Source organism: Pseudocercospora fijiensis (genome assembly GCF_000340215.1).
Source record: "Pseudocercospora fijiensis CIRAD86 unplaced genomic scaffold MYCFIscaffold_16, whole genome shotgun sequence".
NCBI lineage: Eukaryota > Fungi > Ascomycota > Dothideomycetes > Mycosphaerellales > Mycosphaerellaceae > Pseudocercospora > Pseudocercospora fijiensis.
Window position 1 is genome coordinate 603,432 of NW_006921547.1, and position 25,001 is coordinate 628,432.

A 25,001-nucleotide genomic window follows, 5' to 3' on the forward strand; every position below is an offset into this window, starting at 1 on the left:
ACTGTTACTACTATCCTCCGCTATCGTTCTAGCCCCCTCCGCTATCGCAATTTAAGCCTACGTAGGTAACTAACTCGGTACTATAGAAGACGTACACTATAGGTAACGGTACTTTCTAATATATTATATCTTCTTTAAACGACGGCAGTTTAATAGACGTAATACGCTAGGTCCTTTACTAATAGCGCCTTCTATATATACCTGCTATACTAAGCGGTCTTCGTTACTCTATAGTAGCCGCTAATATACCGATACTATAGCTATTAAACCTATTAAAATATATACTATAATAACACTTACTAATAGATATATTACAACTTAGTAACTAGTAGATAGGGATATTTATTAACGACCGACGATACTTATTTAAAGAATAGCGGAGACCTTTAGTAGTAATCTATACTATAGTAGCGGTAGCGGTAGCGGCAATAGTTAATAAGGCTAGAGCAAGTAGATATACCTCGAATTTAGCGTAACGGCTATACTCTATATTAACTTTAGATTTATTAAGTTATCGCTAGCGACCTTAGTAGAAATTACTATATTCCTAAAGCCCTTTTAAATTTAAAGCAAATTTTAACTAAATTTATTAGGGGAGTTGCTAGTAACTCGAGGTAAGGGGTAGGACTAGGGTAAAAGTAGGTCGACGCAATTAGCGCAAGTTGCTAATATATAGGCTAGTAGTCTTATAGCTACTCGTAAGCGGAGTAGATTCTTACCCCTCTAAAGGAGTACGAAGTCTCTATTTAGATACTATACCTCCTATACGGCTATTAGAAGGCTAAGAGCGACCGTATATTAATTAACCTAGGCTACTCTCGCGTTATTAACGGTACTAAGGTTAAAGGCTACGAGAACTTAATAGTCTCGTAGGTTACTAAAGTATACTGTAAACTAACGGCTCTCCTAGGCCCTAACTGCTTTATACTATTCGCCTTTCCTATAGCTATTCTAGTCGAAGGTCTTAGTTATATCTCCGATACCTTAGTCGGTAGGATTCTTTAGTGAACTTACGTTATTTAGAACGAAGTTAAATAGGTTCTCTAGTTTACGGAGGAAGAACTTAAGGAATACCTAAGCGATTAGGAGAAAGCTATAAAAGAGAAGGCTACTAACCTTATCGCTAATTAAGCCGTCTATAAGGAGTAGTATTTTAGTACTAATAGCTTTAACGCCTACGGAGGACACCTCTATAAGCGACTAGCGGATAAGGTTATCGCTAGCAAGAATTACGGTATATTAAAGCAATAGTAAGTACGTAGTAGATTAAGCGATATTTATATATATTAATAGTACCTAGGAATAATATACCCTAGGGGTATTATTACGGAGTTCTAGAAAAATAGCCTTAGCTTAGAGCGCTAAGGGAATGTATAACTATTTTTTTAAGCGTCTAATATAAAACGTATCTAGAGAGGGATATTAGCTAGTAACGGCCCTATACCTATAGGCTAGCTACTAAGCCCTAAGCCTATATAAGAGGCCTCCTTCTATAGTATAGATAGATTATTAACCGAGTATAGTATACTATTAGCGTTATACTTCTCTAGTGCCTATATTATAGGGCTCTAGTTACTAGTCTAAACGACAAGTTTACTATCCTATCTTCTATCGTCCTTAGTATTATAACTAGTATTTATCTACGCCTAGCGAGACGGCGCCTCTTACCCTATATCCGGACTAGGGACTCTAGAAGATAGTAAGGGAAGAAATAGGGGATATACTAGGGATAGTACTAGCCTATTTAGAGGTAGTAATGCCTCAGATAGAGTACAAGTAATATAGTTCTTTAACGTTTGCCCTATTATATCGGGCTATATAGAGTAAACGGCTTTTCGAACCGACTCTTAGAGGGCGACTAGAAGTATAGCGGTATTCCCTTTATAATTGTTATTATAGAGTATCTCCTTAACTGCCTTAAGGATAGCCTACTAAATCGCTATTATATCCGTAGCGAGATCGGCTATAGCTTTTTACGCGGCTACCGCCTAGTCTACTATTTATTATTCTATTATCTTCCGGAATCCGTCTACGATTCTTTATTTATAGCGGTCGCGAGCGTCCTAATCCTTACAAGCGAGTCGGTCGACCTAAGCTAACTTAATAGCTAAATTTATAAGCGACTACTAATCCTAACCGATATCGATTTTAGTAGACTTATAGACTATAGAAGTACTATACTTAGTTAGGTCGATACTTCTAGAAGACTTAAATAGGGACGGTCGATAATATATAGAAGGTATCCTAGTATAGTCCTTTATATTTTTACCGACTAGGAAGTAGAGTCTAGTAGAAATCCGAGAATCGAAGCTATTATATATCTCTATAGCTAGGGAGTAGAACATAGGATTAGTTTTATATTCAGAAAGACCTTCAGGGCCGCGAGCCAGATCAATTACTGCGAAGAATTCGTACTTCTGCTATTCGGGCGATAGTAATAACTCGCGTACGAGCTAGAGCTATAATAAATCCGTTATACTAAGATTATTAAAAGCCTTCGATTCTAGCATAGACTAATTTAAGTACCTCTTATTCTACCGTTAAATATAACTACTATTCGATAATACTAAACTATAACGTAATCTTAGTTAGGTCCGGCTTAATAGGGTATAAGAACCTAGTTAAGTAAAGTCTCCTATCCTGCCTTAGTTATCCTATAGAATAGTTATAGAATATAATTATATATACTACAATGCTAACCCGCTAGCGCAAAGCCTACTTAGCGTATACGTAAAGAAGCCCGGTCGCTTATGTAGATATACTCGGTAGGCGGCTCGGTAGATATACTAGCCGGGCGAGCTGAGTTAATAGTAAATTCTCTACCCTATTCTTGGGGAGGTGCGGTTTGGTTCTGCTATCTACTACTACAATTAGTAGAGGGCGTTCTGTACGTCGCTATAGACCTATTTTCTTATAGTTCTAAACCCTCTACCTTTCGTAGCGGCCTATAGAACCCTAAAAGATAAACGTAAGCGATCCGAATACGCTAGGCGTAGAACCTACGTAAAATAATATACTAGGAGCGCTAGTAGTATTAGAGAACGACGCGTCGATATAATAATATAAAGCCGAATATTAGGCGCGCCGAGAAGCGACCCGCCTACGGCTCGAACAATTCCTAGCTAAGTAAGAAGTGCTTAGGCTAGAAGTATATACTTAGGAAGCTAAGCGAGAGAATACGCGTCTTCGTACTCTTAGGGACGCCGGCGATACGTAGGCTTCGAGTAGCAGTACCGCCGACGAGGGTCCTGTAATAACCCTATTCCTAGGTTACGACGACGATAAAAACGAGATAGAGTCGGCTAATAAGTCGATTTAGAGATCTAAATCTTAGAGAGCTAAATCTCTCTCTTATTAACTACCTCTTCCTAGGAGTGCGCTAAGCGTAGCTACTATACCTAGTATAAGCTACGTAGTCGCTAGTCTTACGGCTATTAAGCCCTACCTAAAGGAACCTAAATCCTTTAAAGGCAATATAATAAAGGAATCGAGGCGATTCCTTTAAGAACTTTCTATTACCTTTACGCTATCCGGAGCTACCTATTATACGGACGAAAGCAAGGTGCTTTATAGTATTATATACCTCGTAGTCGATACGTAGAGGCGATAGTATAATAAGAACAGCCTTTAGGACCTATAGAGTTATATCTACTAGGACTTTATTTATACCTAAAAAGTGCAGTTTCTAAACTCTACTATAATAGCTTATATATATATACTTTTAATTAGTTAGTGCCCTTAGCTAATTGTCTATAGATTTAGGGTAATATAAGTACCTTCCTATAACTAAAAAATGCCGGCTACGCTACCGGCTATACTCTCGTATCTTATAAAGGGCTTGCTTCGAGTTACGTATATATTCCTATACTTCTTAGAAACCGATTAATTCTATAGTTCGAACCTGCTACTCCTATAGTTACTTAGTAAGCTAACCTAAACTAAACTAGATCTTCGTCTTAGTAAACTAAACTAAACTAACCCGAACTACTATAGAGTCTAAGGGTAAGAGCCTATAGAATCCTTCTAGCTCTAGTATAGTAGCCTCTACTCGAATACTTAAAGGTAGTACTATTAATAAGGCTAAATAATTACGATAGTTAGCCGTAAAGACTAGGAATTTCTAGATAGCCGAGGACCGTACTACTCGAGCTAGTAGTACTATATCTATAGGGAGCTACGCTATTCTAGTAATACTAGAAACTCTAAACGTTAATATAGAGGATAGTACGACCGAGTTAGGTAGGACTCCTAGCCTAGCTAACGAACTAGCCTATAGGCGGAAGTCGGCTAATTCGAAGTGTTCTTACTTTAATAGGTACTTTAAGAAGTATAGTACTAGTCCTACTAAGGCGTACGATATAAAGGCAAATACTCTCTTTTAGGCTTTATAGTTCCTAGTCCTTAAGTCGAATATATCTATAGGAGACCTAATATTATACGGCTTGCCTACTAACCTTTTTAAGACTCGGATCCCTAACGATACGACCTTTATAAAAGACCTCGCTATCCTCTAGAGGAAATAGGGACGAGAAGACTATATTAATATCTCCTACCTATAGTCTCTCTAAGAATTTGTAGGTACTATATCGCTAGTAGAAGAGTCGGTAGTTAGTTAAAGCTAAGATAATATTAATAAGGCTAATTAAAAAGAGGTCGAAGAGATAAGCCGAGGTAATAATATATTAGAGCCTATTTTGGCTAACGCTATCTAATTTGCCGGCTAATAGATCGGTCGAGTAGTACCTCCTAAACCTAAAGAACTATACTCTATCCCTAATAATATAGACCTTTTAGTAGTTATCCGTTCCCTCGCTATCGTTCCTAGTATCTATACTAGCGTTACTATTAAGAACTATAGTCAGTAGATACTAGTAATGCCTAATAATAGTTCGGAGCCCCTTATTATAAGCAAGGACTCTATAAAATAGCTTAGGCTAATAATAAACAGGAATAACGCACCAGGTATACAGAAGGTAAATAGGGAGATAGCATTAAAAGGTACCCATTATATTATACTAGTAGACGCCTTTAGAGAATGCTTTACCTTTACCTTCCAGATTACTACTAACCTAAGGGCCCTAATATTAATAGGTCGACTATAGTCTTATACAGTCTACAGCATCTAGCGAAACTATAATAATAGCTCCTAGAAGTAGACTACCACTAACTAGAAGGGCAACTAAATCGTTTTTATAGGTTATATCGGTAATACTTGTTATAGCACCTACGAAAGCATTCTTACTATATTAAAGCGGGGTTCGGGAAATTTTAGGGCGCGGCTATAAGACCTACAACTTACGCTAGAACTTAGTATAGCTTAAATAGTCTATATCTAGAAGTATACCGAAGCGTACGCTAAGGCAAGTTTCTAAGCTTTATACTTAGAAGAAAGATACCTAAGGCGAAAGCGGGTATATAGATATAAAGGCTACTCCTAGGTATACTAAGCTCGGTAATAATACTATCGTATATTTTAGTAGAGGGAGATACTATCTCCGATCTACCCGACTAAACCGATTTAACTAATTAGAGCTCGAGTCTAATACTATTATAGGGGTATTATTACGAAACTAACGTTTTCGCCGGTATTATAAATTAGGGTTACTAGCTATATACGTACCGACTTAAGGAGCCTTCTAATAAAGCATATACGCTGTTTTATTATACTAATCCCTAGGCTTGGCGTTAGAGGGAGAAGGCTCCGATTATATAAGCGGTTAGTACGTATACCCTATATAAGAGGGTAGCTAATAAGATTAAACCTATAAAGGGTAGCGTATATATTACTAATAGGTCTAGCCCTAGGAGGAATCCTAACTAGCGATAAAAGTGCCTTAAACGAGAGGTAGTATTCCTACCTAGGGATAGTTAGTATAACTAGAGATATATTACTAAGAAGTTCTCTACTACTCCTAGAGGTTTAAGGCTAATATAGAAGAGTCTTACAAATATTAAACCTAGTATAGAACCTTCGGATATTAAGTAGGACCTACTATAGGAACTTCTATTTAACCGTAAAGCTATATTAGTATCTAAATTTACTTGCCTAGGAAGAATTAATTCGGAGGTTACTCCTTTATAGAGGAACTAAACGATTAAATATAAGCCCTAGGTCGACCTAGATTTTAAACTAAACCTAAGCCTACGAGGTATAGTTAAAAATACAGTATAATAGCGTATAAAGGTAGGTACTCTAGAGCCCTCCTATACCTCCTATTATAATTTATATTTCCTAGTCTAGAAGAAAACAGCTCCTAGGAAACCTAAGAAGTATTAACTAATTAGTACGGCTTAGATATTTCATATAGTTACTATTAGAGATAAGAATCTTCCCCTAGAGTCTAATAGGGTCTTAGAAGCCTTTACTAACTATATAGTAGCCTCCCTAGTTAATATATTCTAAGGTTATAACTAGATTCCTCTCTACCCTAGTAGTAGAGACTTTACTAGCTTTAAATCCCCTCTTAGATTCTATAGATAGACTACGCTTCCCTAAGGGGCGACTAATCTAGTAGCCTAGTTCGTTCGTATTATAAACTAGGTCCTCGCTATCTATATTTCTTATACGCCGATACTATCCGTCGACGCTACTAGTATTAAGGGTCTAAGACTAGGTATAGTAATAAGGAAGTAGAGCCTAGTATCCGGAGGTTTCTTCTAGAATATATTTAGAACCTCGATAGTATCCTCTACGACTTAGACCGGGCTAGCCTAATAGTACATAGAGAGTAGCTTTAGCTTCTGTATAAGTGAATAGGTATTATCAGGCTTGTAACCGATAAGAACGGCCGCTATTCTAGTAATATATAGGTCCTAAAGACCGTTTCCCGGCTAGACTATACCTGTTAGAAAGATATCTAAATTTAGCTTAGAGTAGTCTCCTACTTCTATATCTAGGTCGAGAACTTTACGCTAGTATATAAACTCTTATATATCTTACTTAAGAAGGATACGAAGTTCGAATAGTCCTCTATATACTAAGTACCCAAGGATAAGATTACTAAAGTGCTCGTTAGCGCGCCTAGACTTATATCTATCGACTCCTTAGAGGGTACTAGCTTACTAATCGTTACTATTAACTCGAGTAGGGAAGGCTATAGGGAAATACTAATATAGTATAACCGTAAGGAGCTATCCTTACGTTATCCTATACGGTATAGGTCTAGCCTATAGAAACCTATCGAGGCCGGATACAGTACTAGTAAGCAAAAGTACCTTAGAGTCTATAAGGCTCTTAAAAGAGTTAGGTATTAGCTTTTTAAAGTATTCTTTTACCTAGGGGTCGATACTTAAACGCTAGTTAATAAGCTTAATCGTATAGCCTCCGACTTGCCTAGACCCCGTAGTAGTTCGGTTTCCGAACTACTAAACGTATATAGTTTAGTTTCTTAGCGGCGAACTAGCTCCCTAGTTCCGGTTTGGTTTTTTCGAACTATATAGATTCCTAGTTTGAACTAGAGACTATATTAGTTCTACTATAAGGACACTCTTATTTGACTGCTAGCTACGATTGCCGGCTATAATAGTTACTAGGTTATATTTACTATACTCTATTACCGTTGCTAGGGCGTAGTTACTGTTACTAGGGCGTAGTTACCGTTGCTAGGGCGTAGTTACTGTTACTAGGGCGTAGTTGCCGTTACTAGGGTATAGTTACCGTTACCGGGGCGTAGTTGCCGTAGTTGCGAAAGCTTACCTATATAACGTTACGTAGGCGGTAACAATTAGGGCTTCGCGACATTCTTATACCTTTTAACTTCTTCCTCTATATCTATACCGACAATAACTACTATACGCTACGCCCCCGCCCCTTTTCCTTATAATAGTAAGAGAGAAGCGCGCCGCGCGCTAAACAGAAGATAGAACTAAAGACCGCGAGTTTGTTTTGCCTAAGTATCTAACTAAAAAGCGTAAGACTAAAGAGAAGTACTCTACGAAGAAGAATTCCGTACGAGACTATAAGAGAAAGGAGAAGATAGATAAGGATAAAAGAGCTAAGGATAAGAGAAGAAACGCGCGGAATAAGGCATTCTATCGACAGCTAGCGCCTATAGAAAAAAGTAAAGGTTAGAATAAGAAGGCAACCTAAGAGAAGGCTAAAAGGAGGAAAGAATTACGGCTAGTTTTCGAGCGCGAAGTTCTAGCAGCGTAAGTTAATCTAGCTAGCGGCCGTAGCTAGCAGCTATAGCCGGTATATTTTTTCTTAAGACGTTAACTAATAGCATTTAGACCTGTAGCCGCTACCTCTATCGATACGACCGATAGTAACGGAGATGTTTAGATAGCCGAGAACAATAATACTAGAGTTTAGGATGCCGCGAAAGACCTTAATACTACGAATAAAGGGACTCAAAAAGCGAGGAGATACTATATATCGATCTAGTAATAGGTATAGTCTTAGGGCCTAACGCTATAGACGATAAGCGCTAGGAGTAGATCGAGTATAGTTAAAGAGACGAGATACTAGTAAAGGGCTAAGGTATAAGTCCTATTAATCTAGAAAATTATAGTTAAAGCTACTACGAAAAGCTAGTAAGGATTAGAATCGAGGCTAGTCGTCGTTATATCCTCAATATAGAGTAGAAGTTTCTTTATTAGTATTAGAGCGAAGCCTTTACGTCTATAAAGGCAAAGTAGCTTACGATTAATACGATCGGGGCTAGGTATCTAGGGACGGTAGAAGTGTTACTAAAGGAGGAAGGGGTATAGGTAATTATTCTATACTCGGTATATATAGCCGGCGTTCGTAGCCGGCAGATACTAGTAGTTAAATAGAAAGCGTTTCTCGAGGGCAGAGTGCTACTACTATATAAAATCTTTACTAAGGTAGAGAGGGCTTATATCCGGAATCTAAGCTACTAGTAGGATAGGTTAGCGTTAGAATTCTCTAAATCTCTATATAAGCCTCCGAAGGATTACCTATTTTAGCGATACGGCTTTATCTCGACTACTCCGTAGGTATCCGACGAAGCTCGAGCGCTCTTTAAGGTCTTTACTAAGAAGCGGAAGGAGTTCGAGGATTAGGATTAGTTAATAGAGCTATAAGTTAGTCTTAGGTTTCGTAGTTAGACTCGGCCTAAGCATTTGCTTATCGAGTATCTTACGCTAAAAGAGGATAGATTAAGACTAAAAACGAGCTTAGATTCGTTAGGTATAGTAGCTCGGTTCCGTTAGTAGGAGAGAGCTACCGTATAGAAGGCAAAATTTAGGTAGTTAGGGTAGCTAGGAAAGAAATTCTAGTAGTTAGGCTAGCTAGGGTAGCTAGGAAAAAAAATCTAGTAGTTAGGTAGCTAGGAAACAAAAAAAGGTAGCTAGCTATTTACTACCTAGCTGTTCCTAACGATACGATACTATAAAAGAAAGGGTGTTTCCCTATAGCTACTAGTATATATCTACTACTCCTAAGTCCTTACCTTACTATACGAAACTTTAAAACATACCGACCGACATTGTATATATACTAGGCGCTATACTAGGAAGGTTAATAACGAGACGATAGTCGAAATAGTCTAGTATACGAGCGAGATTGCGATAACGCCGAGACGAGGTCGTATACTTACCTTCGAGCCTATCGAGTCCTAGACGACGGTTAGGGCTAGATTTATCCTCTCCGAATCCTAGTAGTAGGAATTTATTATAGGGTACTACTACCTAGTCCTTACCTTTACGGAGTCTAAGTAGAAGGTTGTTTAGAGATATAAGAATATCGAGTATTAACCCGAATATCTTCGAAGAGGCTAGCTAGGCGTATCTTTAGAAACCCGAGTATACCGAGCAGTTTAATTAATACGTCTATAAGATATAGTTCCCTTTATACTTACGTTCGAAGGAGTGTAAACTCCGGAAGTACTCGATACGATAGGGTAGTAAGGAGCAAACGGATATATTCTAGAAGTTCTTTATAGAGGGGGCATTGCACCGTTATACGACTTCTCGACTTAAAGGTTAACTAGTAATTGTCTACAACTTCTACGGTTTAATCTTAAGATACCCGAAACTAGGGGATAGGAACTTATCGCCTACGAACTATCTTTATTCTAAATAGTATCGGGAATCTTAAGAAGAGAGGAGGGTTAATATAGATATAGTGTTCTAGAAAGAGGTACGTCTTCTAATATACCGGCTACAGCTACCGGCTATAGCTACCGGCTACTTTTATTAACCGTAGAGATCTAGCTAATTATTATAGGCTACGCTTAAGGAAGCTCTAGGATTAAAGGCTACCGATTTCTCCCCCGAAGACTTTAAGTAACTAGTAAACGAAATGCTAGCTATAAACGGTCTTCCGGAAGACTTCTACGAAAGGGAGTCTATATAGAAGATATACCTCTATCTTATAAACTACCCTCCCCTATTTCTCGGCGCGACAACCTAGCGTATTATATTCGAAAAGAATAAAGAGGCTACGTTAGACGATATTCGGGAGATCCTCCGTAATACTCGCCGAGTAGCTATTGCTATCGATAGCCAGTTAAGCCGGACTATAAGAGCCTACTTCCTCTCGATTATACTATACTTTATTAATTCGGATTAGAAACTCTAGGAACTTATAATCGGATTCCCTAAAATTCTAGGTTCCTATACTAGTAAGGATATAGCGAAGCTTGTCTATACGGCAATAGATAGGGTTAGCGTAATAACGAAACTAATCTCGATTACTACGGACAACGCTAGTAATAATCGAACATTATATAAGGCGTTATATATACAATTTACTTATATATATCTTTAAAATTACTAATTGTATCGATAGGGTCGAGTACGTAGAGGAGATTACAAGGTCTATAATCTAGCTTAATCTTCCGAATATTAAGCTCGCTACGATTCCGGATACGTACGATAATACGTACGATAATAACGATAAAGAGGAGCCTAGTAATAGCCCTAGCCCTATTAAATCGGAGCCGAAGTCGTTACTAGTTATATCCCTATAGAAGTTTCCCTACCTCGCTTATATAGTTTAAATCGCGATCCGAGCCCTCTTTAAGACGCTTAAAATTGTACTATTAAACGATAACTAATAGAAGATCCTAGATAAAAACAAAGCAAAGTCGAAAGTCGAGAAACTCGTTATAGTAATAAAACGGGATAAGGCCGAGAGCCTCGCTCTCGTTTTATATAAGGTATAACTTTTGTCCGTAGCTAGTACCTATAGCCGGCAACCTAGTATAGTTCTAACTTTTTTTCTCTAGCTTCGTCGTCTAGTAATATATACGAACTCGAGCTTATAGAGATATAACCGATTCGAGGCTATTTAAAAGAACCTAATCGAGCGCCCTAAAACTAATGCCTAGAATATCGTATAGAATAAGCGATAGCAAAAGCGGCTTCCTTAGCGCCTACTCCGTTTTACCTAAGACGTTAAGACCTAGTTCGATTCGACTTTCTATATAGTTACGAGAGGATATACTTTACGTACCGCTCTCGAGATCTATTAGAGTTCCGAGGGTATTAAGTAGCTCGGCCTTACTACCGCCGAATAGCGCTAAGTAGAGTATCTCGTTAATATTAGTAAGCATTACGCGAAGGTTACTACTACGATTAGAAGAACCCGAGGACCGACGATCTACCTTGTCTTTACGTACTATAACTAGCTCTTTAACGAGCTCGAGGAAACCGTAGCTAAGCTAGCTAAGAAGAGCGTTCCCTAGAAAGTAGCTATAACGAAAGCTATAGATACCTCCTATACTAAGTTGCATAAATATTATAGTGCTACCTTTAACTCGTTCGGGGATATCTATAGCGTTACGTGCTTACTTAACCCGGTAGAAAAGGATATATACTAGCAGAGGCCGGAATAGAAGGCGGACGAGATATAGCTAAAGCATTACTAGACTATTCTAGAAAAGATATTCTACGAGCGTCGGAAAGAAACTAGTCTAAATGCAGCTTTTATAAAGAAAAAGAAGGTATAGAAGGTTCCGATATTATACCTATTTCGTAGGTAGGAAGTAGAGGTAGAAGAGGAAGTAACTACTAAAGTAAATAAAGAAGAGTTCGATCTCTATCGGTACGCGAGTAAGTATAAACCCGTAGGCTCGGAAAGAGGGCTAATAATCTCTAGATCTTACCGGTCTTCTAGACGAATTCGGAGACAATATTCTCGCTATATAGTAGCGGTTAGAGCCTAAGTTTCTAACGATAGCGTCGGTCGCTCGGGACGTCCTCGCTATACCGAGCGTAAGTATAGGCTATAAGAGGTCTTTTAGTATCGCTCGTTACTAGGGCCGCTTTAATCGAATATACTCGCCTACTACCTTCGAATCTATTATAGTATTCCGATACTATCTCCTCTACTAGAGTCGCTAAGGTAGGTTACTAAAGATTATACTAAAGGAGTTAATCGAGGAATTAGAAAACCTTAAGATCGAAGAAACCTAGGAGCGCGAAGAGAATACGAAATTTAGTCTAAACGAAACCCTAATTAGCGATAACGAAGAGGAGGAGGGCGGAGGTAGAAGGCGATACCGGGTCGAGAAGCGGAAACGTATATAGGCTTAGAGTAGCTTTAAGGAGACGAAGCGTTTACGTAGAAGGTAATATAGCCGGTATATATAGCCGGTATATATCCGAAATATATTTCGAATTCCTAGGACCTAAATAGACTAGTTACTATAGCAACCTACCCCGCTTACCTACGGACTATTTCTAATTCTCTATTCGCTCTTCCTCTCCTTCTTCCCTTTCCCTATATTTTTAAAAACAAATATACCTTAAGGATTCGGCTCTTCGGGCCTTCCTAAGCTAGCTACCTCCCCTTCCTTAAGCGACTATCCTTTATACGAATCTAACGATAACCTACTAAGGCGGTTTAGGAGGAGACTATTTATTCTAGAAGGCAAGAAGTATAAATGTCTCCTTACGATTATAGGCTTATTAATTTTCTAGGTCCTACCGATATACCCTCGTTACCTAAACGCGTAGATAAATATCTTTAGAGCCTAAAGGGCAAGAGTAAAGTAAGCTAGGTATAAGGAGACTATAGCGAGAACGAGATATCGGAAGAGTAAGACTCTCCGTAGTATATACGAAGGAAAGGGGTTCCTCGGAAAACAGTACCGAAAAATAAGAAGGCTTTAGGTAGATAGGAGAAAGCTAAAAAGAGTAGGCGGACGAAGGCTATCGCGAAGAAAAGTTATCTTTCTATTAAAAAAAAGGGAATAAGGTAGGACTCGACGATAAAGAAGCGGCGCTTTAAACTAGGTACTATTACCCTTCGCTAGATCCGGCTTTTCTAAAACAAAAGAGGGACCGAGCTTTTAATCCCTAACACTCCCTTCTAGTAACTCGTCCGAGAAATTATATTAGATTTTCGGTCTAGTATACGATTTACGGCTAAGGCGATTAGTACTCTTTAGGAAGCTACGGAGGCATTTCTCGTAACCGAGCTTAAGCTTTTAAACCTACTTGCTATCTATACGAAGCGGGTTACTCTTTAAAATAAAGATATATAGCTTCTAGCTAAAATTCGGCGTCGGTTTATAGTAGATTAGTTAGAAATTGTATTTAGTCGGTAGATTAACCTAAGAGGAGGCCTATTTTCGCATCCTTTTACCGGCTATAGGTACCGGCTATATTTCTAATTTTATCTCCGCGCTGTCCCTAAATCTAAGGTACGAAGTAGAAACCTAGCGCTCTATATTTACCCAGCTATTATAGAGACGAGCTATATTTAGATTAGTTTCTTCGTATATCGCGACCTAGCGGGTAGTAAGCGAAAGGGCGATAGAACGTTTATAATACGTCTCTATTTAGACCTAAAATACAAAGGTCCTAAGGAGCCTTAGTATCCTAACTATATAGAGATTCTTTAGTATTAGTACTTTAATCCTCTATACTACGAAGCAGATAGTAAGCCTACGAGAGAGAAACTTTAACGAGAAATTCTCTATAATACGTAGCGCTATAATATAGCTATAGATACGTACTAAGTCCGGCAACTCGAAGAAGAATTAAGATAGCGTATTAGCGACCGAGGAGGAGATCGATAGTATACTAGTAGAGTCGAGGTCTTATAAGCGAAGTATAAGATAATATAGGCTCCTAGTTATTTAGAGTAACGTACTATATAAATAACTAGGCGTATTACTCTTATTTACTTACGACCTATATCCTAGGATACTCTTCTCGTACATTTTATACTCTTTTCTAATACCTTACCTATAATCGCTCCGCGATAACCGAGTGAATATAAGCTATAGGATTTCCGCTCGGTACCTTAGCCTTCGAGATACGGCGGAGTTGATTCTCTATAATACGTAGCGCTATTATATAGCGACAGATACGTACTAAGTCCGGTAACTCGAAGAAGAATTAAGATAGCGACCGAGTAGGAGATTAATAGTATATTAGTAGAGTCGAGGTCTTATAAGCGAAGTACGAGATAATATAGGCTCTTAGTCGTATAGAGTAACGTACTATATAAATAACTAGGCGTACTACTCTTATTTACTTACGACCTATATCCTAGGATACTCTTCTCGTACTTTTTATACTCTTTTCTAATACCTTACCTATAAGCGCTCCGCGATAACCGAGTAAATATAAGCTATATGGTTTCCGCTCGGTACCTTAGCCTCCGAGATAGGGCGGAGTTGAATTTAGAGCGATAGCCGGCACTCGTAGCCGGTATATAGAGACGGTAGTAGGCCTTTTCCTACTAAATAACTAGCTTGTTTAGTATAGCCTATCTAATATTTCTTATATTTCCTAGTAATAGGCCTAGGCTACTTATAAGATTACTGTAGCTAGTAAGGGCATTACTAAAGAATATCTATACTATAGTAGGATACTATTATTACGCCGGCTATTTATTAAAAGGAGGCTTTCGCCTATTACTATACTAGCTATATATGCCGGCTATATTTTAAAGTTTGCCGTACCTGCCTTTTTTAGCCGTGCCTGCCTTCTTTCCTTACTCTAACGTTACTATAATATAGGCTTGCGCGACGCTTACTCTATTACCTAGCGATACCGCGACACTACCTCTCTCGCTATATTTAACCTTCGTATCGATACCTATACCTCTACGCTCTATATCTACTATCTCCGTAATACCCTCGCTCCGCGCGCGCTTTCGTATATCTTCGTAATACACTTTTTTCCTTAATTCGACGACTTTTATAATACCGAGTCTACTTAACTAAGTTACGATACCTCGTAAGAAGGGACCTCCTACTTCTACGGGTCGTAATAAGACCGGAAATAGTAGAACGAGTATAGTATATTAACGTAAGAAGGCTGCTACTACTACCGCTAGATCCGGTACTAGAAAGGGCGTCGCGAGTAGGGCTCCGCGTAAGACAACGGCGGGTAAGGCTCTACGTAAGACGACGACTAGCGCTTCTACTACTAGTAGTAGAAATCGTACGAAGCGTCGATAGCGCCTAGGGAGTAAGTCCTATTTATAGCCGGTAGCGTAGCCGGCAGCGTAGCCGGTATTCTTACTATCTTTTCACTAATCCTTCTTTAGCCGTAGCCCTCCGTAAGATTCGGAAGTATTAGAAGAGTTCTAATCTCCTAATCCGTAAAGCTCCTTTCTAACGACTTATTCGCGAAATTGCCTAGGATTATAGAACGGACCTTCGCTTCTAAGTATCCGCGATAGGCGCCCTTTAAGAGGCTATAGAAGCCTACCTAGTCCGTATCTTCGAATATATGTTTCTCTTCTACCTCTTTTCGGACTATATTAATACTATTTTAGCGGTTAACCTTATAGCTATCTACGCGAAGTATATAACGATTATAGACAAGGATTTTAAGGCACTCGATTAGATTCTAAAAGGCTAGACCGAATAATAGTTATCGATACGACCGGACTTATATCTATCTAGAGAACTAATAATTAGGAGGGACGCTATTCTCCTAATCGAGCTATCCTATTATACCTACAGCGTTTACGACTAGGGATATATTCGTACTATAGCGGATCTCCTTACCTTACGGGCGAAAGCTCTTAAGGAAATAACTACGACTTCTTAGAAGGATCTTACTCGATAGCGTTAGCTTTATAAAGAGCCGAAGTAGTATTTTTACTACTATAATACTATTATTTAGGAGCCTCTATAAGTCGGTAATATAGTTCTTCTTTAATAGTCTAAGCTAGAATATAGCTACTCCATAAGCTTAGCTTTAAATAGAAAGGTTCTTATAGAATTTAGGAGGTTTTTTACGAGGGTTCTACGTACCCCCTTTAGGAACTTAATAGTACTACCTTAAAATATACGTACTCTTAGGTAAAGTTAAAGAAGATCGGTAAAATATAATAGTCTACCCGCCCTCCGCTAATAGAGGACAGAGTTAGGGCTTCTATAGAGCCTCTCCTAATCTTATATATCTACTAGGAAGAGGGTTCTACCGCTATTATAGATCCTATCTACCTAAAGGCTTTACGTATCCTTAGGTTCGTCTTAGTAAGCTATTAGGAGTAACTTAAGAATAGAGGGAGAGTTATATATAGATTAACTATATATAGACCGTTTCCGATAGTAATTCCGATAGTAAACTAGATAAAGAAAGCGACTTTTAGCTATCTAATACCGACTCCGAGAAAGAGCCTAGCTAGTTAAGTAGGAGAGACCGCCTAGAATTATAGGTATTAGAGGTATATAAGACTACTAATTAATTGCTTATCCTACCCTACGTCTACTATAGCTATTTCTCGCTTCTATCTATAATTCTCTTCTTGTTTAGGTAACTATTCTCCGCGCTATTAATACGGTATACTGCCTTATAGCTTTAGTCCTTACTACCTAGTTATCTATTCCTAATATTAATATACTCATTTAGTAAATACTTATCCTTATTACTTTCCTTTCCCTATTGCTACTTAGTATCTTACGATTAGTATCACTGTAACTATATTCCTTTTATATTTTCTTAGAAAAGACCTATACGAGGTATAGTTACCTAATAATATCCCGGGGGTAGTATTATAAAACTAGCTAAATCTAACCTATTTTACTAGGACTATTAGGAGTATACGCCTTCTTAGTAGAGTTACTCTATAATTGTCTAGTCTCTAGTAGCTATCCTTAGATAGCAACGATAATTAGATACTCTACTAGAGAAAACTACTCCTATTCTAATTAGTATTAGTTACGTAGGATACTAAGAAAGGGAGGTTCTATCTCCCTTTCTAGTTCTTAGATAGATATAATAAGCCGGGCCTATAGTCTCTTTAAATAGGGGACCTTAGGCTATAAAGCTTAGAATCTAGAAGGAAGAAGAAGGTAAACGTATAGACTATATTTACGTACTCGCTACTATAAAAGGTAAAGCTATATATACTAATAGTAGTGTTATAGGCTAATATAACGGTAAATTAACTACGCTAGGCCTAGGTAATTTATTCTTTTTACCGAGTATCTCTAGACAAAGGCTAATACTACCCTAGGGGTATTATTAGTCCCGCTAGCCTTATTACTATAGATTACTACTACGGACTCGAACTAACTAGTTATATTTCGAGTAAAGGAGAATCTACAAAGGCTAAAGGTAAATAAAAGCGCGTAGTCGCTACTAGTAATTAGCTAGACCGGTTATAAAACTTTAGCCTACCCTAATAATAGAGGGATCTTATATGTAGCTTTACCTCTAAGACTTGTATATAGCTAGTATCCGTATGCTTTACCGGAACGGGATATATAGACTACGTTACCTACGTACTCTATTTAAGGCGAGCCTTCTAAGCGCTTCCTTCTATACTCGAATACTAACCTTCTTACTACTACCTACCCCCTCTCTATCTAAATTCTTTATTCCTTATTAATAAGTAATAAGTATATTTTACAACCCTCGTAACTAATCTACCTCCGCTCTAGTTAACTATATATCTTCTAGCGCTACTAGCCCGCTAGGTACTAGTAGTAGTAGCGCGCCGCCCGTACTAATTAAACCGAATTAAGCCGCGCTTACTCTAATTAAGTCTCCTTCTAACAGCGCCTTAGTTTCCGCTACTAGCCTTAAGTACTACTTTTAGACTATAACTAAAACAAACGATCCGTAAGAGAAAATTTAGAACGCTAGTACCCTTCGATATATTATCGATAGAAATATTAAAAAGCCGCTATCTTAGTATTATATAGTATAAATAACTTACGCTAGTCTATTAGTAACCCTAACCTTAAGTATAAGGTTCTTTAGGAAGTAAGCCTTCCTAATCGTCTATAGCCTCGAATAGGCCGGTACTATAATCCGCCTTCGCTTTACTAATCTTAATTATATCCTTAAGTAGTAGGAAGGTCTAAGTAGCCTTCTAAAGTAGGAGCGAGCTAAGTAGGTCGCTTCCTTCGTTAATAGATATCTAGACCGTCGCGATAGCGCCTAGCTACTTTCTTATACTATAATCTATCCCGTCTCTACTATTAGTAAGAAGTAGAATAAGTAGTCGGTTAATCTATCCTTCGTACTTATCGACTTTATAATAGCCGACTAGAAGCGATATAAAGATATTATTACTAAGATAGATCTAAACGCTTAGTCTACTAAAGATCTACTAAAAGAGAAGGGCTATCGTATTAATAGTATAGGCTTTATTATCGAGGGTTAAGAGGCGCCTATTATAGACATTCTCGAGCGTAAGGTTCTTCGCCTTAAGTTAGAGGCCGATAGAGCTACTAGTTAGGCGCTTGCTATAGAAATATAGGCTAAAGATTATCGCTCGACTTAAAACCGTAAGGTTCCTTAATAAATTTATAATAAGCGCGCTAAGGCCGAAGTAGTACGCTAGAAAGAGGTATAGGCCCGCTAGGTATTTTAGAAGTATACTAAGAAGTCTACTATACCTACTAGTACTAAATAGTAGGGCGACTCCGATATAGATATACTAGACGCGCTAGTAGAAGATACTATCTTATCCGAGGGTTCCGCTAGTAGGCGTAGGTATAGAGGTCTTTTACTACTTCTACTAGCTAGGAATACTTATAGTTCCGATAGGGGCAATTCGATCGCGTAGCCTACTACTAATATCGATATAGTTCCTAAGTTAGATATGTACGAAGCCTCTATCCTACTATCTATCTACTAGTAGTATAACGACCTTAGTAAGCTAGATAAATAGTAGTTTACGATATATACTAACTATACTAGGAAGGCCGCTAAGGTATATCGTCTCTATACTAGCGCTAAGACGAGTATCCTTATTAGCTACCTTTTAAAGATTAGATAAGAAGTCGCGAATTACGATGCCTTTACTACCCTTAAGGCTAATCCGGCCTATACTAACTAGTTTCCTAGACGTCCTACTACTACCCTAACCTATCTAGAACTCTATGCCTTAAACGTTACTAGTACTATTACTCGTAATCTTACGCCTACTAATTATTAAAGTAAGTTAGTCGCTAGTATAGTTAGCTAAGATACCTCCTTTAATCGCTTTCGTTAGACTAGTAATCCTACCTTCCTTCGAGTCTTTAGCTAGCTATAAGATCCTTACGAACTCTATCTTAATCGCCTTATTAACTTAATATAGGAGAAGTATTAGATATACCTCTAGTATATACGTAAGTAATTTAAGGCTAAGTAGGAGGTTCGTAACGCCCCTAAGCTTTATAGTATTAGTACCTAGATTATTCGTTAGTACTCTACCTTATAGCTCTTTATTAGAAGTATTAGAAGAACCTTCGAGATTAATTAGATTTATAAGTAAGAGAAAGAAAAGAAAGCTAATAGATTATTTACTAATAGATTATAATTCTAGGCGCTAGGATATATAAGGAGTAGCAAGTAAGTCTATAAGTTAAATAGTTAAGTAATTAATAGTCGGTTTACCTATCTACTAAATTTTACGATTTATAACCCTAGATTGTATATAAACTATTTAGAAGATTCGAGAAATTACCCGATTAGGCAATCCGCTTATATTAGCGTAAACTCTATTTAACGTTACTCTATAAGGCGAAGAAGCGACTAACTTTAGATAATAACAATATAACGGTTATTACTCCGCTATAGATACCGGTCTATAGGCGAAAAGGAATAACTAGTACGAACTAAACGATCTAGAAATCTTATCGATATAACTACTATAAGTCGAGAGATCTAATAATAAAGATATCTACTACTAAAGCGACTATTAGCGCGGTAAAGAGAGGTCCGTAACCTACTACCGAGAACTATACTATCTAGATTAATTATATATTAAACTATCTATCGGAGTAAGGCCTATAGAAGTATAAGAACGGTATATCGGCTAGTTTAAGCTAGGATCCGGCTTAACTAAATACGGTAAAGGAAGACGATATAAAAGCAATTACGACTATTAAATCTACGGCCGGGAATAAGCTTATATTTCTCCTAGGACTACGAACGACTAAATAGGTAATTAATAAGATAAATAAAGTAAACGAGGTATCGATAAAGGAATAGTTATCGATACTACTCTCTCGTTTCTATTCCTTTAAAGCCCTTAGGGGTATCGATACTACGGCTTCGGCTTTTACGTAAATCTAAACGGAGATTAAGGCCGCGGAGAAAGATAATGCTCTCTTAGAGGCCTCTATAAGGTAGGAGATAGAAGTAGTCTTATTATAGTACTAGTTATAGACTTAAAAGTAGTTAGTATTAAGAAAGAAGTCTAGAAAGCGAGCTACGGCGTCTTCTAAAGGCGAACTTTACTACGGACATTACAAGGTCTTTTTATAAACCTTACATTTAGCTTTAATTTTACTTATACGTATTTAACCGGATATAAACCGCTAGTTTTAGTTATAGGTTAAAAGTAATATAACTCGACGATAGCACTTTTATAGCGCGACCTATACACGTTTATAATAGAGTATCGTTTAAGTCCTATAGGACTTATCCTAACCGAGCGGAGCGATAGAGTAGCGCCTAAGCGGAGCTTATAGAAGAGGATAAGCTAGGTATAGGGGTATCGTATAGTACTATTAGCGTCTTATAGTATTGCCTAGGTTTATAGGGCACGTAATAGTAACTTAAATTGTTAACTAGTTATAGCGCGCGCTCGATTTAATAGGTATATCTTTAAAATTCAGCCCCCCTATAGCTATATACGTTATTATTACTAATCTTATTTGTCCTCGACCGCTATTCTAGACTAATAGGCAGTTCTTATTTTATCCTTAGGGGAAGGGTATTTGTCTACTATATTCGCCTTAAAGGCGGCTAGTTTATCTAGTCTCTCCTATAAAGAACTCGTCTAACGACTTCGGGATATTAAATATACTATTACTACTTTAAAAGGAGAGGAAGTAGTAGCCCGATATACTACGGATTCGACGTAAAGCGCGTCGAAAGATAAGGCTTTTAATAATAGAAAGCCGAAAGGTAATATAGTAAATAAGTCTAAAGGAAAGACTTGCTACTATTATCTAAAGGTCGGGTATTATAAGAGGAACTATAGGAAGTATAAAGAGGACCTAAAGAACTAGAAAGTAAAAAAGGAAACACTAAGGAGAGGCCTAAGATTACGGCTTTAACGGCTATCGACTCGATAGCTCTACTTTTAAATAAAGATTAGATTATCGACGCCGGATATACGAGATATATATCTAGTAATAAGATCTTCTTTACGGACTATAAGGAAGAAACCGGAGACTTTACTCTAGCAAACGGTAAAACGATAAAGGTCGAGGGATCCGGAATTATCCTCGTTCGACTTAAAGGAGTTCCGGCTATAATTTAAAGGATAATACACGTCTCTTAGATTATATACAAACTTCTCTTAATAAGATAACTTTCGGAACGAGATATTACGAATCTATTTAGTAAAGAAGAGCCTATATTTCGAAGAGGAAACGAAACTAGCTAAAGGAATATACGTCGGAGGGTCCTACGTTTTAAAGGAATCTAGATCTAACGAGACGACGAGATTAGCTACTACTACGACTTAAGGTACTACTCTACTTTAGTATCGACGCCTAGGATATCTAGGAAACGAAAAATAACTTAAGGTAGATTAAGTACTAATAGGAGTCCTAAGCTTACTACGCTAAATAATTCTTACGAGACTTATATTACGATAAATTCCGATAGATAATAGAGTTAAGAGGACCCTGAGAAGGTTTAAGATTACCTAGATAGGGTATATATTAACTTTTAGGGTCTAGATAAGTACGATATCTTAAGGGGAAATAGGTATATACTAACGATTATAAAGGACACTACGAGATAATTAGATATCCGTCTTACTCGCTATAGACGCGATATATACGAAGCCTTTAAGGCTTAGAAAGACGAGGCCGAACTTAAAAGTAGGGGGAAACTAAAGGCTATAAGAATCGATAACGCTCTAGAGCTAATTAAAACTCTTAAGGCCTATCTTAGACTACGAATTGAAATAACGACGCCCTATATTCTAGGACAAAATAGAATAGTAGAGAGACAAAACTATACGATTATATCTAAGGTATAGGCGGCTTTAGAAGGATTCAGATTACTAAAACGGTTTTAGGATAAAGCGTCCTATATAATTACCTATTTGTATAATAGGCTACCTACTAAAGGAAGAGATATAACTCCTAAGGAGCTCTATACTAGAGGAAAGCCTAGTAGAGAATACTTACGAGTATTCGGCTATCTAGCCTATCCGTTTATTCCTAAAGAAATAAAGGAAGGATAAACTAGAAAATATAGTATTTCCGGAAATCTTAGTCGGATATACGAAGTCTACGAGATAGTATAGGGTTTATAATCCTAAGAGGAACGCTATCGGGATTTATACTAGCGACAAATTCGACGAAGTAACTAAGGGAAGTAGCCTATTATCTAAAGAAGAGCTACTAATTCTACGGCCTATTACGGATAGCGGCAACGACGATATCGATCTCCTAAATAAAGGGGTGTCTAAAGAAGTAAAAAGAGACTATAAGGACGAAGATAATACTCTAGAACTATAAAATAAAGACGGAGAAAACTATAATAGTAGAACGAATCGAGAATCGTCTACTACTTCTACGGCTTTATATATAATCGTAGGAGGACTAGGAAGGTCTACTAGAGGCTCTAAGGAACTAAGGAGACTAAGAGTCGACTATAGAAAGGCTTTCGAAGTACCTACTCCTAACACCTATATAGAAGCTATTAGCGGCCCTTACTTCCGATAATAGAAAGATTCTATTAAAGAGCAAGTTAAGCCCCTAGCGGCTAATAATACTTACGAGGTTATCGACTATTCTAAGCTAAAGGACGGAAAAGAGCCGAGAAACGTTATTATTCTAGAATAGATATTTAGAGTAGGGCGACTACTATACGGATAAGGCGATAATTTTAAGGCGAGATTAGTACGAAAGGACTTTACGTAACGCTACGGAATCGACTACTTTAAGACGTTCTCTCCGGTAGTACGTCTCGAAAGCCTACGCCTTCTTCTAGCTATCGCTACTATTAGGGGACTTGCTATATTCTAACTAGATATAGTAAGTGCCTATCTCCTTAGATAACTAATAGAGGAAGCCTGCCTAGCTATTCCGGAAGGAGCAAACGTTCTTAGAAGCAATAAGGTACTTAAACTTATAAAGGGAGTACTAGGACTAAAACAATCTAGACGAGTTTAGGGTAGGGCAATTACGGCTTTCTTCGAGGAACACGACCTCTCCGCTATATCCGCGGATTAATCGGTCGTCCTTAATAGCGACTATACGTTAATAGTCGTATAACACGTCGAGGATCCTACTATACTAGCAAAGATAAAAGCGGAGGTTAAACCGCTAAAGGGCGGGCTTATATAGAGCGCTAAAATAAAGGATCTAGGTCTCGCGAATTTTATACTAGGCGTACGAATTAAGACAGAAGCCGACGGGTCTATACTACTAGATTAAAGGCACTATATTAAAAATACGCTTTAAGAAGAGGGCCTAGATCTAGACGAAACCTTTTAAGTATCGACTCTAGCAAACGGATACGCGAATCTACTACTAATTATAAAGGACGAGAAGGTAGTAGATATCCGTAAATAATAACGACTTACCGGGAAAGTAAATTAGATCGTACGAGCTACTAGGCCGGATATTTCTTTCTTAATATAACGACTAAGTTAGTTCTCGATAAACCCGGTTAGGGGATACTATAATAGAGGTACCTACGGCTTTAGATACCTAGAAAACACTCAGGTATACTATATTAGGTATAGTCCTATCCTAAAGAACGATAAAGAAACGAATACTCTAGCTACTCGCCTACTAGTTATCTATACCGATTCGGACTACGCGGCGGACTCGACTAGAAAGTTAACGGTAGTATATATATCCCTAATACCCGGCGGACCTATATCCTAGTCTACTAAACTATAAAGGTCCGTTACGACTTGTATAAGGGAAGCCGAATACTTAGCGCTATCCTACGCCGGAAAGGAGGCTATTTAGACCCGGAATTTCTAACTAAGTCCGCTAACTTATAGAAGACGACTATAAAGAAACTATATATAGGGACAATAAAGCGGCTATCGCTTTAGTACAGAATCCGGAATTTGATTCTAGAACGAAATATATCGACGTAGCGGTATAATATATATAGGAACTAACCGAGGATAAGCTAGTTAATATTATACAAATTTAGATAAAGGACTAATTCGCAGACTTCTTAACTAAACCGCTAACGAAATAGAAGTTCGAAGAGAATATAAAGGGAGGCCTAGGAATACGAAAGATTATAGCTTAGCTATTTAGCTTACGACTTAAAAGCTAAGTAAAGGGGGTATTAGGAGTATTAGAAGAACCTTTAAGATTATTTCGATTTATAAGTAAGAGAAGGAGAAGGGAGCTAAAGAATTATTTACTTATAGCTTATAATTTATAGCGCTAGAGTCTATAAGGAGTAGCTAGTAAGACTATAGGTTAAATAGTTTAGCGATTAATAGTCGGTTTACCTATCTACTATATTATAATACTCTTAGCCGTAACTCGTCGACCTAACTACGCCTATAAGCTTATCTCTATTCTAAAGCCTACTAAGTACTATAGGGTAGGCGAAGAAGGTTACGAGAACTGCCCTTTTGAGGGATCTACTCGTATTGGTTAAGATATAGTAAAGCTCGGAGCTAG